Below are 13,417 nucleotides of genomic sequence, written 5' to 3'. Positions count from 1 at the left end.
AAGAAACTTAATCTTAAGAAGATATTTAGCTTCCTATGCCAAACTTCAGAGCACTCTCCCTAGCCTAGAAGCCCCTTCTCTCTGGGATACATAAGGTTCTTTTGGATCATAGAAATTTGACATTAGAGGGATGGAAGAGGCCATTGTGTATCTTTCTGTCTCCAGGCAGTCCTGCACTTATGCAAATGACATCCCCTCAAAAAGGAATATCATATCCTACAGAATAAAGCATACTTCTAACTCTCGTCTGTAGAGCCATTTTAAATTTGGTTTTGTTTTTGAGTTATTTCAGAACCCTGGCCAGATCCCCGTTTAGCAATGCTGAGATAAAAGGAAGGTAGGCATTTCTTTTCTCTCTCCTGCCCCTGGTGGCCAATCCACAGTCACATCCCTTTCAAAAGAGGGTTCACCTCGAAAGAATTCAGGCCACGCAGGTTTAACTGAAGATGAGTACTGAGCTCTCAACCTGAGCTGACCTTTGCCTAAGCTATTATAGTTGTTCTAAAATTCAGGCCACTGCCTATCGGAAGACAGAATCGAAGGGCCATCCATCAGTTTGTCACTGTAGAAATACTCCCCCTGAATTAATGAGAAATAGTATTGTTACTGATAACACTGTGCTAGAGGAATAAGACAAATAAATCACTTTTTGAGTAAGAGAAATAATTACTTATTTTAATCTGTCAAATTTCTGCAATTTCAATTGCAAGTATCTTATTGACTGATACAAAAGAAGCACAAACACACATATCCCTTTCTCACAAGTGAGGTACCATAGAGAAATGATGGATTTGAAATCAGAGGGCCCATGTTCCAATTCCAGCACTGGCCACCTTAAATGACTTGGAGTAAATCACTTCACCTTACTCGGCCTTAGATTCATCTGTAAAATAAGAAAGTTGGAATAAAAAATGGCCTCTAAGGTTCCTTCCACTCCCTACCTATGACCCTATGAACTGCGAGTCAGTCTCCTTGAGATAAACTTCGCTGAACTTAACCAGGCAATAGGCATTCAGCCTGTTACTGGTCCTATAATTTAAAAACAGAATTACAGCTTGGAGGATCTTAGAATAGCCTTCAAGATGTTATCCACCTTGGAAGAGTCTGAGTGCAGATCAAAGCATACTATTTCTCTGTATAGTCTGTTTGGGGGATTTCAGTTGTATATGACTGTGCTCTTACAACAATGACCAATATGGAAGCATGTTTCACATGACAATACACGTATAACCCAGATCAAATTTCTTACCATTTCCAGGAAGGGGGAGGAAATGGAAGAAAGGAAACAATTTGGATCTTATAACTTCAAGAAATGTATATGGAAAATTGTTATTTTCTATAGGCCTGAATTAATTGGAGAAATATTAATTAATTTAAATATTAATAAAATAAAAATATATTTTTAAAAAGAATAGCCTTCAAGGTTTACCTCTACTACTCAAAAAAGCATCAGAGTAGGACTTCATTGAAGGACATACAAAATTTCAGACATATTAACCTTAATGTTTCAGAGACTCAATCCGTGGACTACCTGGATGACCCTTGTGGAAATCTATACTTTAAGAACAATTGGCCTAAGTGGCCATGGTGGATAGAACGCTATAACTTTCTGTGCATAGTCATGTAAGGTAACAGACAATCATAAAAGAGGAACCTGGAGTCTCCATAAATAAAGAATGGGATGGAGGACTAGCAAATCAAGAGCTGTCCTCTGCTAGCACCAAGCTGGGTCAGCTGTACATTTTTTTAATAATCCCTTTTAAAAATTAGCTAGATGCACTTAGTTCTTTGGCAGCTAGGTGGTGCAGTGGATAGTGCCAGGTTTGAAGTAAGGCAATCTCATCTTCCAGAATTAAAGTCTGGCCTCAGATGCTTCCTAGATGTGTGATCCTGGACAAGTTATTATTTGCCCTGTCTGCCTCAGTTCCCTCATCTAGAAAAATGAGCTGAAAAAAGAAATAGCAAATCAATCTAGAATCTTTGTCCAGAGAATCTCAAATGTGGTCACAAAGAGTCAGACATGACTGATATAACTGAACAACACCAATGCTTTGTATTTTAAAGGGACCTTAACATCCTTTCTGTCTCTAATATAGAAATTGAACCTGATCCTTGTGTCAATTACAGACAAGATACAAATTGTACAGCCCACAGAAACCTCCAAATCTGAAAACTTCCAAAAAAGGAAAGCAGTTAACTATAGACCTGAATTATTTTCTTAGTCTTATTCTCTTGACTCTTTAAAACCTACCAGCTGGCTTTCTATCCCCAGAGCCATGATAACAATTAACATAGTCTTTGCCAGAGATACAGAATATATGTATTCTTTCAGCATGCTGCTAGGTTAGTCATCCTCAGGGAATAAGTGGACTTATCTAAGTAAGGATGGGGATGTTGCTCAGAGATGGTGTCTAAAAATAGGGAAGAATAAAGAATGAGAAATCCTTTGAGACTATGAGGAAAATCTATATTTAGCCTCTTGCAAAAAAAGGAGAGTTGGAGGAATGTGTTTTTTTTCCCTCTGTTTTGTAACAGAGGTGATGAAGAAAAGCATGTGCTGTGGACCCTTCAGGTGGGCCACATACTCTGACACTTGTTAAAGGACATTTGAATCTTGATTGGTTCCTTAATCCTTGTGACTGGGGGCTCAGGTAAAGATGATTGGCAACTGAGTCAAGGAGAGTCATTTACCCAGTAGACTATAAGAAAAGCCAAAGAAACAATTTACTCTCTCCTTTCTCTGTCTTTCTCTCCATCTCTTTTTTTTTTCTCAGTGTCTCTATGGCTCTGTCTAACTGACTTTCTGTGTGTGTGTCTATGTGTGTTTCTTGTCTATCTACTTCCCTTCCTTTCTCTGTCTGTCTGTCTGTCTTTCTTTCCAGATGACCTCTATTGCAATACAGTACTAGTTCTTCCTTGAATTTTGAATGAGGGGGAAAGGGAATCTCTCCCTTCCTTCTCACTGGCCCAACAATAACACCAACTGAACATCAAAGGCAATGAGAACAAGGGGTTGCCTAAGTAAGCCTGAACTGGACCTCAAGTCCTTGGCTGCCCCTTCTCATTTTTGTTTCTTTCTTTGATCTCAGGTCACTAAGCAAAAATCTTAAGAAAATATATTTCTAGTCCTGTTAATAATCTTAAGAGTAAAGAGGTTGGGAGACAACTGGTCAGCGTGGATTTCTACAGCCCCCCTTCAGAAGAGATGACTACCAGAAGGATGCAGCAGCCGAAAGAACTATGTATACAAAAACAAACCATGCTCTAGCTTGCCAGGAGACTTGGATATGAGTTATATAAACAGCATAGGTCAGAGGTAAAAGTCAAATATATTCTGCAGTTTTGGTCAAGTTGCCTTTACCTCATGATACTGTGGAATGATCAAATGTGGTACACTTAGCTACTCTCAGCAATGCAATGATCCAGGACAATACTGAGGGTTTTATGACAAAGAATGCTATCTACCTCCAGAGAAAGAACACTTAGAGTAGAAATGCAGATGAAAGCATATGACTTTTCATTAGTTTATTTGGGTATGTGTTTGGAGGTTTTGGTTACATAAGATTATTCATTTATAAAAATGAACAATATGGAAATGTTCTTTATGTTCATACACATATAACCCAGATTGAATTGCTTGCCATCTCTGTGAGAGGGAAGGGAAGGAAGAAGGGAAAATAAAATAAATTTAAAAGTAAAAAGATGAACAAAAAATGTAAAAGTTGTCTTTACCTCCCAAGAGAATATGATGGGTGATGGCTTACTGTTTCATGTTTTAAGTATTTGTTCATTTAAGTAGTTATTGATAGGGACTCATTAGTGTTTTAAGCATTTCTTCTGCTGTGGAAGAAATAAAGTTATCCTGTATCTGATATGCATATAGATATAGATATAGATATAGATATACAAACAAATATTGTTTATATACAGACATATATGTAAGTAAATATATACACATATACAATTTTATAGAGTGAAAACCTTTTTAGAAGGGATCTCTTTCATCTTTTTTAGGGAAGATCCTAGACATGAACCATATTTAAGTACTCAGTACTTTGGGACAGGAAGAATGATCCAGCAAAAGATGAGAAAATCCATTGGGTTCTACATTTGGTCCTATTAAATTGCTTTGTCACAGAGAAGAATTTAATTTGGAGGTAATGAATGAAATGATTGTGATATCAAGGCAAAAGGAATCTTTTAAAAGAAAAAAAGCCATCACTCCCCATGAAGTCATTCAAGTTAATGATATATTGAATACAGGATATCTTCTTTTATTTTACTCCAAAGAAAATAAGAAAAAATCAAAACCCACAAGAGTCTAGAAAATAGTCAATACAATTTCCTTTCCCTATGAAGAATCCCACCTATTGGTGAAATTTTGGGTCACCCCCTGTATCAGACTTTTACCACCACCACCAAGAGAATTGATATGACTGATGAATTCTTTTCACTACAATGTCAATCAGCTAACAGTATTCAAGGACAAGGGTATTTCACATATTCCACCAACTGAGATGTCATCTGTCATCTCAATGTTTAATCAAGGGGAATGCCCATATGTATCAAGGACACCATGGTAATCAAAGTCTCAAGTTTAGACTCAGTAATAATGTTCACTACTTACATATGGAATTACCTTCAAAGTCAAAACAAAGGACTCATCTCTCAAACTTATGGTTGTTGTTAGACTTATTTCTATTTATAACCTCTATATTATAAAAATTTCAAGTTAGTTTTGCAAATACCTGTTTCCATCATAAGAATTACTGCTTTTTTTATCTTTTGAATTTCATATTTGAAGGGTTACCCAATCCCTCCTGGGATCATTTCCCCTGTAGAATTTTATGCCATAATATCCTATGTGTCCTTTTTTCTCAACACTTTGATTACTACTAATGGCAAAACTTGGGATGACTAACTCATGATGATAGGACCCGTTATGGAGGTCAGTGTTAATTGGCAAAGTTAATTGGAATTTAGATCTTCTAGCAGTCTTTATTTCTTTAATAATCTACCCAGTCCTGAAAAATACAGAGATATTTTGTTTGTTTTCTCAAAAACAGGGAAATAGGGAGGGAGATTTGCAGATGAGTGAAAGATATTGGTTTATAATTAGGATTTCTTTTCAAGTTTCATACTTGAGACCTGACCTTGCATCAAGGGAAAAGTGATTCATGAAGCCATGCTAGACCTAGCTGCTTCTTCTTCCTATATTATTGATATTGAACAGATATTGGGAAATCTGAAAGAACTGTATCCTGAGACTCAGGAAGGCTAAAAAAAAGTGTGAGAGAGATCAAGCTAAAGAAAGAAAAAGAAGTGCAGATTGGTGGTAAATGCTGGCTAGTTAATTCTTTATCTCTTTGCTTCTTCTTGTCCTTTCCTTTGACTTCCTATCAAGATGACTCTCCAATTTAACTTTTTGGCCTTGTCTTTGCTTTGGAAGACATTCTCTGACCCTGTTGGCTGCTGGGTCAAATGAGTGAAGAAAGATAAAAGAGGTAGGAAGTATAGAGAAAACTTTTAAAATTGATTTCCTTTAATGTGAGTGTGTAACAAAATATGTAAAGATAGCATAGACCTTAAGTGAACAGGAAAAAATTAATTAGCCTATTCTGGCTTGATACAAATATGCTTTAGGATCCTTTAACTATATTTTGCTCTGATTTTATATTTACCACAAAAACCTGATTTTTTCATTTGATTATATACTGAGAAGGGAATATTCAGGTTAGTTGCCTAGAGTATTCTGGTCATTTCCACAGTTACAGTTCTATTTGTTTTTGAAACTCTTATGTTCCATCTTAGAAGCAATACTGAGTATCTGTTCCAAGGCAGAAGAAGGGTAAGGACTAGGCAATGGGAATTAAATGACTTGCCCAGGGTCACACAGGTAGGAGGTGTCTGAGGACAAATTTGAACTCAGCTCCTCCCAGCTCCTCCCATCTTAAGACTTGGCTCTCTATCCACTAAACCACCTAGCTGCCCTTCAAATACCTACTATGTACCAGCTCCTCTGCTAAACACTAGAGATACAAAGAAAGACAAAAGACAGTCCCAGTTCACAGTCTAATGTGAGAGACAACACGTAAAATCTATTCAGGAACAAGACATACATGAAAAACTGAATACTATAAAATTAAAATAAAATCTCAATAATAAAAATATTGTATTTTAAGGGATTTATTAAAGGATCATTAGAAGTAAAGGAATAAAAAGGTAACAAATAAAAAAAGACCAGATGCCCATGACTAATCAGCCTATTTAAAATCCCCAAGCTTACGACCACCAAGGTCACCAACAGGACACCAAAAAGACAGAGACCTGCCAACCCACTGGCTAATATCCCCTATCTACAGGAAGTACATAACAACAGGAAGTCAGTGGGATCCCAGGAAATGTAGTTTTTTTAGGGTAACAGATTTCCAATTACACATCCCCCCTGATGATAATTTTGGGGGGCTAGTCTCCCCAATTTGATAATTTAATATAATCAATTTTTTAAACCCTTAACTTCCATCTTGGAATCAATACTGTGTATTGGTTCCAAGGTAGAAAAGTGGTAAAGGCTAGGCAATGGGGGTTAAGTGACTTGCCCAGGGTCACACAGCTGGGAAGTCTCTGAGGCTGATTTGAACGTAGGACCTCCTGCCTCTAGGCCTGGCTCTCAATCCACTGAGCTAACCAGCTGCCCCTGTAATCAACTTTTAAATTACAGTAATTTGGGAATAAAAGGGCAAAAGAACAAAACCAATGATTTCTAGGCATATTGACAAAAAACAAGTTGGGGGCAATCCCCTTCTGCATAAGAGTATATATAAAAAAAAAATTGCATTCAACCCCACACAGTTCAAATCACCACATCCCAAAGTTTACTCTGGATCTTCTGGTGCAGCATGTGATCTGTGTAGGAAACTTAATGGTGCCTTCTCCAAACATTTCACTTTCTGGATTCAGAGAGGTAGCATGTTTCTTATCCTAAAATTACTCTCAAAAAGAATTTAAACTTTGCAATTTATAATAAAAATAATAATACATTCCCCCCTGAAAAGGGTGTTGAAAAACACAGGGATAATTTAGGAATGCATGACTGAGTTATGAGGTATATGAATCAATTGGCAAGAGAAATCAAAAACATTAAAAAAATTCAAATAAAAGAGAAAATAATTTGTGGATAAAATATAGATTATCAAAGTCTTATGTGTAAAAATTCTAAGTAAAGGAAAAATAAACCTATAACAAGTCCTTGAATCAAAGCCCAATTAAAATGATTTAAGCAATTATGGACTTACCCAATCAGTAGCCAGGACTACAGAAAGTTTGTCACACTATGAAAGACAGAATAGGGACTAGATTATAGGAGCCAGGTAGGAGCCAAATTTGAGATACCTGGTAGAATGTGGGACAAGGAAGACCGGCCTTTGACATATGTCAAAACAGCCACAACCTCGAATCCCCAAAAAGTTAAGGTCCTCTTGTCTTGGCTCAAAATTTCATCAATCCCACTGGGATTGATTGGTCTCTTTGACCTTGTGCTTAATTGGCACTATGCAGTTCAGCTTTGTGCTTCTTTTGCAATGTGCAATGGCTTTTGTGGTATTCCCATCTCCTGGAATCAGACAAAAGCAATAATCAAAGTCCCATAATATTTTTTAAACAATCATTGGCATCGTTTTTATAGCCTAAAGCTTTTTGGGTATGCATTGATATTAGGGCAAATGTATTTTAAATTTATAATACTGTAAAATCAAAAAAAGTTAATGAAAATCTTCTCAAAACTTATGACATGTGCTTCAAAATCAAAAGAGAGAGAGAGAAATAAAACTGAAATAGTATATTGCACATGCAAGAAAAACAATAATAAAAGTTTAAGAATAAAAAATATATAGCTTACAATCATTGACACACTGTATCAGCTAAGGAAAGGTAGAATACAAAAGTTTCTCACCCAAAAATGAGATCCATTTCCTCTTCAAACTTTGCCATGATTCACTCTGTGTGAGTGCAAATGATTTTCACAAAGTAACAGTTGTTGTTTTTTTTGTAAAGAACATTAGTACAACTGGTAATGTACATTTAAGAAGTGTCAAAATCTGCAAAGTTATAATAGCCCATTTAATGACAATAGCAAATAAACCCACTATCATTAGGATTCAAGTGAGTCTACTCTGTGACATAAAAAAAAACAAACTTAGAAGTGAATGGATACTTGTCAGAAGTTTTTTCAGGTGTAGCAATCTTTCAACCTTGGCTGTGATATATATATATATATATATATATATATATATATATATATATATATATATATATATATATATATTAAAATCTATCACTGCCATCATTACAAAAATGTGGCAGGGGAGTCTAGAAAAAACCAAACCTCTATACTGTTGATATTGGGTCTAAAAATGTCATCAAGAATATAGATCATTCTGGTGGAAGAATAGAGTAAGGTAAAGAGTTACAAATGGGAGATGCTCCCTCTTGGGAGGTGTAGCATTCCAGGTATATTAGCATCTTGAAAGCATTATATCATCTAAATATTGGCAGATATATTGCCCTTTATACTTTTCGCTTACTTCTTTGAGTGCTTGGGCAACAAATTTTTGACACAGGGTGGCACTCTTTTTCATTCCCTGAGGTAGTACTAGCCATGTATACCTTTTAAACGGTACTTTAAAATTTATGGATGGAAATGAAAAAGCAAATCTATGGCAGTCCTGTGGGGATAAAGGAATGTGGAAAAAAATAATCTTTTAAATCAATCACTATAATATTCCAATTCATGGGAATGGGACTAGGGGAGGGAATGCCTGGTTGGTGTGTTCCCATGTCAAGCATTTGTTCATTTACCTTTCTTAAATCATGAACATGTAGTAACCACATCACAAAGTATAGACAATTAAGATTGGGTGGCAAGGTAGAGGGAACACCTTTGGGCGTGTAGATTGCAAACCGCGCTTTCCCGGGGAATTGAGTCCGAGCATGTTAATGAGTCTTAGCCAAGGGCCGCATGGCCAGTTCAAGTATACATTCACAAGCTTCATTGGTATAACCTTATGCTTGGAGACACAGTAATCATACAATCATTTATATTTCATAGATGTGAATATGCTTGGAATGCTACACATCCCCCTTTTTGTTTTAAAAATAAAATGAAGTGAAGGGTGAGTAATATAAAAATGTAACAAAGTTTCTGACTAAAATTAAAATTATAAAAATCATGTAGCATCACCAATTGATGCTTCAAGTGATTAAAAATAGGCATTCAATATATATTGCCAAAGCCTTGGCTGTAAAAAGTAAGTGTGATAATCAACAATAATAAAATCTTCTTTTTGCTCATTAATAATATGGCAAAAATAAAACGTGATCTTAATACTAAACAATCAAAATCAAAGATAAAAGTTTCATAAAAGATTAAAAATAATGACAAAAGCAATAAGAAAAGTTTTCGCTCTAATTATCCTGAATTATTGAGGTAGCAGTCCCATAGAACATAGGACAGGTGCATTAGATTATCGCCCACACACAGTTAGGATTATAAGAAGTTGCCAGAGCTTTCATAGCAAAAGAAAAGATGACTGCATCTGGATATGAAGAGGAATTTCCTTTTTCTCCATTGTACTGATTATGCATTTCAGGGATATCTCAGCCTAGATGCCTGCCACATGGCAATATGGTTGGACTTTGATACCTGAGCCACCTGCGAATGAGAGTGTCAAACACCGTGTCCCAGTACCTCCAACCTTAACAATCCACATATATCCATCTCTTATGGAATATATGTCTGTGTGTGTGTGGCTTTGGCTGTCTGGCCCATTGAGGTGTCCTCTGCATTCCCTTTTTATGTAATCAGTGATGGTAAATGCTGTCATGTTCTTATAATCTCATACTGTTGGGTACATATTAAGAGAAACATTTGCACCTTCATTGCTCAGGATTAGAGTGTTAAAAGTACTTGAAGTATTTTTCAAAATATGAGAAAAATGAAAACAACATATAATCAAAATATTTAGAGAAAATAAAGTGAGAGCATCAAATCAAAATTGCTCAATAGGATTAAAATGGTATAAAAATGTTCTTAAAAATACTTTCTCTTATCCCCCCCTTTTTTTAATAGCATACCAAATATATTAGCATCTTTTACATTTTTTAAACAGTAGTACAAATATTAATTCAAATATCAATTTTGCCATAAATATTACATTTTGATTTGTTGAAGACATAACAAGAACGAAGCTAATGTAATGACATTGTACCTTCTGGCTGCATATTTCTTATATAAGCCTTATTTAAATCTCTGCTATAAATGAACTAATCAATATAATAACCAAGAATATAACATAACCAATGTTTGCAAAATTCATTCCACCAAACCAATGTTTGGATTAATAGAAGCTTGATTTGCTTTCTATGTAGAAGCAATTTCTACAGTTACTTGTTCATACAGAATTTGATGTAACTTACTTTTCCTAGTTGTAAATGAATAATATTCAATGTGCTTTTTCTACAATCTTATTAGTGCCAAATTTTTTTCCTATTTTCAATACATACTCCAAAAAGGGAAACTTACTCTATACTTTGCCCTTGCTCCATGTATGTGTGTAATAACCTATTCCACCTAGGAGAGACAATGACGGCACGTCCACAGAAATTGTCAAACCTAGAATCCTCAGTTTGTTACTGAGGTCTTACTTTCATATACCAGAATGTCTTCCAGTACTTGAAGTGGAAGCTAATAGACCCCGAATCCAGCGGCCTGCCTGAATTCTGGGATTGGTGGGAGAGAGCAAGAAAGAGTTCCCATAAAGATATTACCCAAAAAGATGGGGTTTCAGGAGTATTGATCGACAATGATATTAACATTGAACTACAGCAATGGCAATTGGCATATAATGTCTACATGGTTTTTGTCAGGAATATAATCTATATGTAGATATAGATGATCAATTTTCAATAACCTTGGTTCCTAATTAAAAAATTTTTAAGTGCATTTTGCCTGATATCTCATCCCTTTTTTAAGAGTGATATCAGGACCATCTGTCCATTAAACATCCCTGTGCGTCTCCTGCATTAAACATAATTTTTGTGGTCAGGGTTGCTAGGTTTGTGCTATGAATGAAAAATTTCTATCTCCTTCCCTTTGGAGAGTCATACTGATGTCTATTCCCTTGTCAATAGACCAATTTTTTACAATATAAGTAGGAGTTTTGCAATGCATACAAAATAAATTTCCTTTTGACATATGTAACAGATATCCAAAATGAGAGGTATACATTAGTGTTTGAACAATTATAGCTATTTCAATTTTGATCCCATGATAAAGTCTTTGGAGTGTGGGATCCATCTGATGTCATAAATATATATGAGTGGGGTTTAGTCCATACAAGTTAACATGCTTGATATTGGTTTAGGTATAAAAGACCAATGGATGTCCGCATGACAATTGTCCACCAGTAGAATAGTAGTAAATGTCATTGAAATTAGTGTAATGTCAGTTTTTTGGTGTGTTTATAGTCACCAGAGATGGTTTGTGCCTGTTTTGCAATCAGCTGGCATCATAGATGGTACTCGTCTGCTTCTCTTCCTGGTCCTGTGCCACATGGCATGACGTGCTTGGTGGGTGACCAGGTATTTTCATTCTCTGTAAACATACAAACAAAACTTTGACCCAAAATTATCATCCTATTGGGTCCCTAACAGTCTTAATCTCCTGGCAATATTCAGCTCAATCCATGTACAACATATAATGCAACGTTTATCATTACATGAGAATTGTGATTTAATAATATTAGCTTATATTTCTTCTGGGGTGTAGGAGAGATAGATGGTTAGTAATACCATTTCCACCCCATTTTTCTTTTTAAAAGCTTCAATGCCTTTTCCAAAAACATAGATATTGAATAAGATTGATTCTAATGAAGACCTAATTCGTTCTCACAAATTTAAAATGAACCCTATAAGATAAATGTTATACATGCATTTTGGATGATAGCAACAATTTGTGTTACAATTGGACAATATTCCCTGTACTGTTTCAACATTTCAATAGTATGATATTCATTTGATCAACATTGGGTAACATGGAACAATTCCAATAGAATAATTGCAAATTACATATTGTACAAATACCCTTGGAAGTTTCCGGTACATGATGAACCTAGATCTTACAACAAATACCCATATACTAGCATAATAGCATGCTTGTGAGCAAATTAATGATATTTTTCTCTAGGTAGATTGTCTTTCATACAAGTACATTTGTGTGGATATGTATAGGGCAGTGATGGTTTTTCCAGCTCATTTGCTGTTTTTCCTGTTGTCTGGCATCGGTGCCATGTTGTGGATGGTGCCAGACACATCTGCATTGACTTTCTGGGCAGACTTTCTTTCAGCTGGATCATTTCAGTTTTCCTTCATGGACTTCTGGTATCTGAGAAAATAAACAGAAAATCTCGACCCCAAAAGAAAGCCTTATTGGGTCTTATTAAATTAGAAAGTGGCTAAAAATATCCTTCTTGTGTTTGGAGTTTGGGGCTGATCAATTCCTTTGAGCCCTTTTGAAATTGCATTTAAGCCATGGATTATCCAGTTCAGCCCATGTATTGCTGTTACAAGCACTGTTACTCCAAAATTGTTTTGGAATAGTTAGATATGCCCAATTATTTAAAAGATCTGTAATAACTTTGCATACTCTATCATTTTGAGCTTAATCCCATACATCAGGAGAGTGATTATCTCCCATCACATGTTAGCTTTTAAATTTTTTACCACAGGGGCATGTAGTAATGCCTCCCTTAGTCCACAATGTTTAGTTCAGACACCTGTTTGAAGTGCATGAGTGACATGATAATATTCACAAAATTTTGCACTGGTAGGTAATTTCACTTGTGTGCATAAAATATTGAGGAATACTGGACTTGGCACTCTGATGTGTCAGAGAGTGCAAGTGAGCTGTGTCTGCTAACAGCAGTGTCCTCAAGGCCATTTGCCTTTGATAATGATTTCACCTTGGCTTTGGAATATGGCATACATAGATGTTTAATATTCACATTTTGAACTAATAATCATAAAAACATTATACCATGAATCACATTTGATTTTACCAGCTTGTGCTGTGATCTTAAGCAGTAGCCTATCTGCATGTAACTTTTGTTTTTGTATCAACTTATGCTGTGCATTTAACATATCTGCTGTACCCTAAATAGATGCAGTAAATGTAAGCCTAGCAATTGCAGTGATGTTATTATTTTTAAACTATCAAATTTAAATTCATGACTGAAAAGATTTTGATAATATGAATGGAATTATCAATTTTACCTATGAGTTTTACAAAATTCTGTTGCCAAAATGGACCACATTGTGCAAGTAATATTTGAGCTTGTACACTAGTAATTGGTTTTAGACTGCA

Source organism: Monodelphis domestica, chromosome 1 (assembly GCF_027887165.1).
Source record: "Monodelphis domestica isolate mMonDom1 chromosome 1, mMonDom1.pri, whole genome shotgun sequence".
Lineage (NCBI taxonomy): Eukaryota > Metazoa > Chordata > Mammalia > Didelphimorphia > Didelphidae > Monodelphis > Monodelphis domestica.
The sequence above is the reverse complement of the archived record's forward strand: the minus strand, read 5'-3'. Positions refer to the sequence as shown.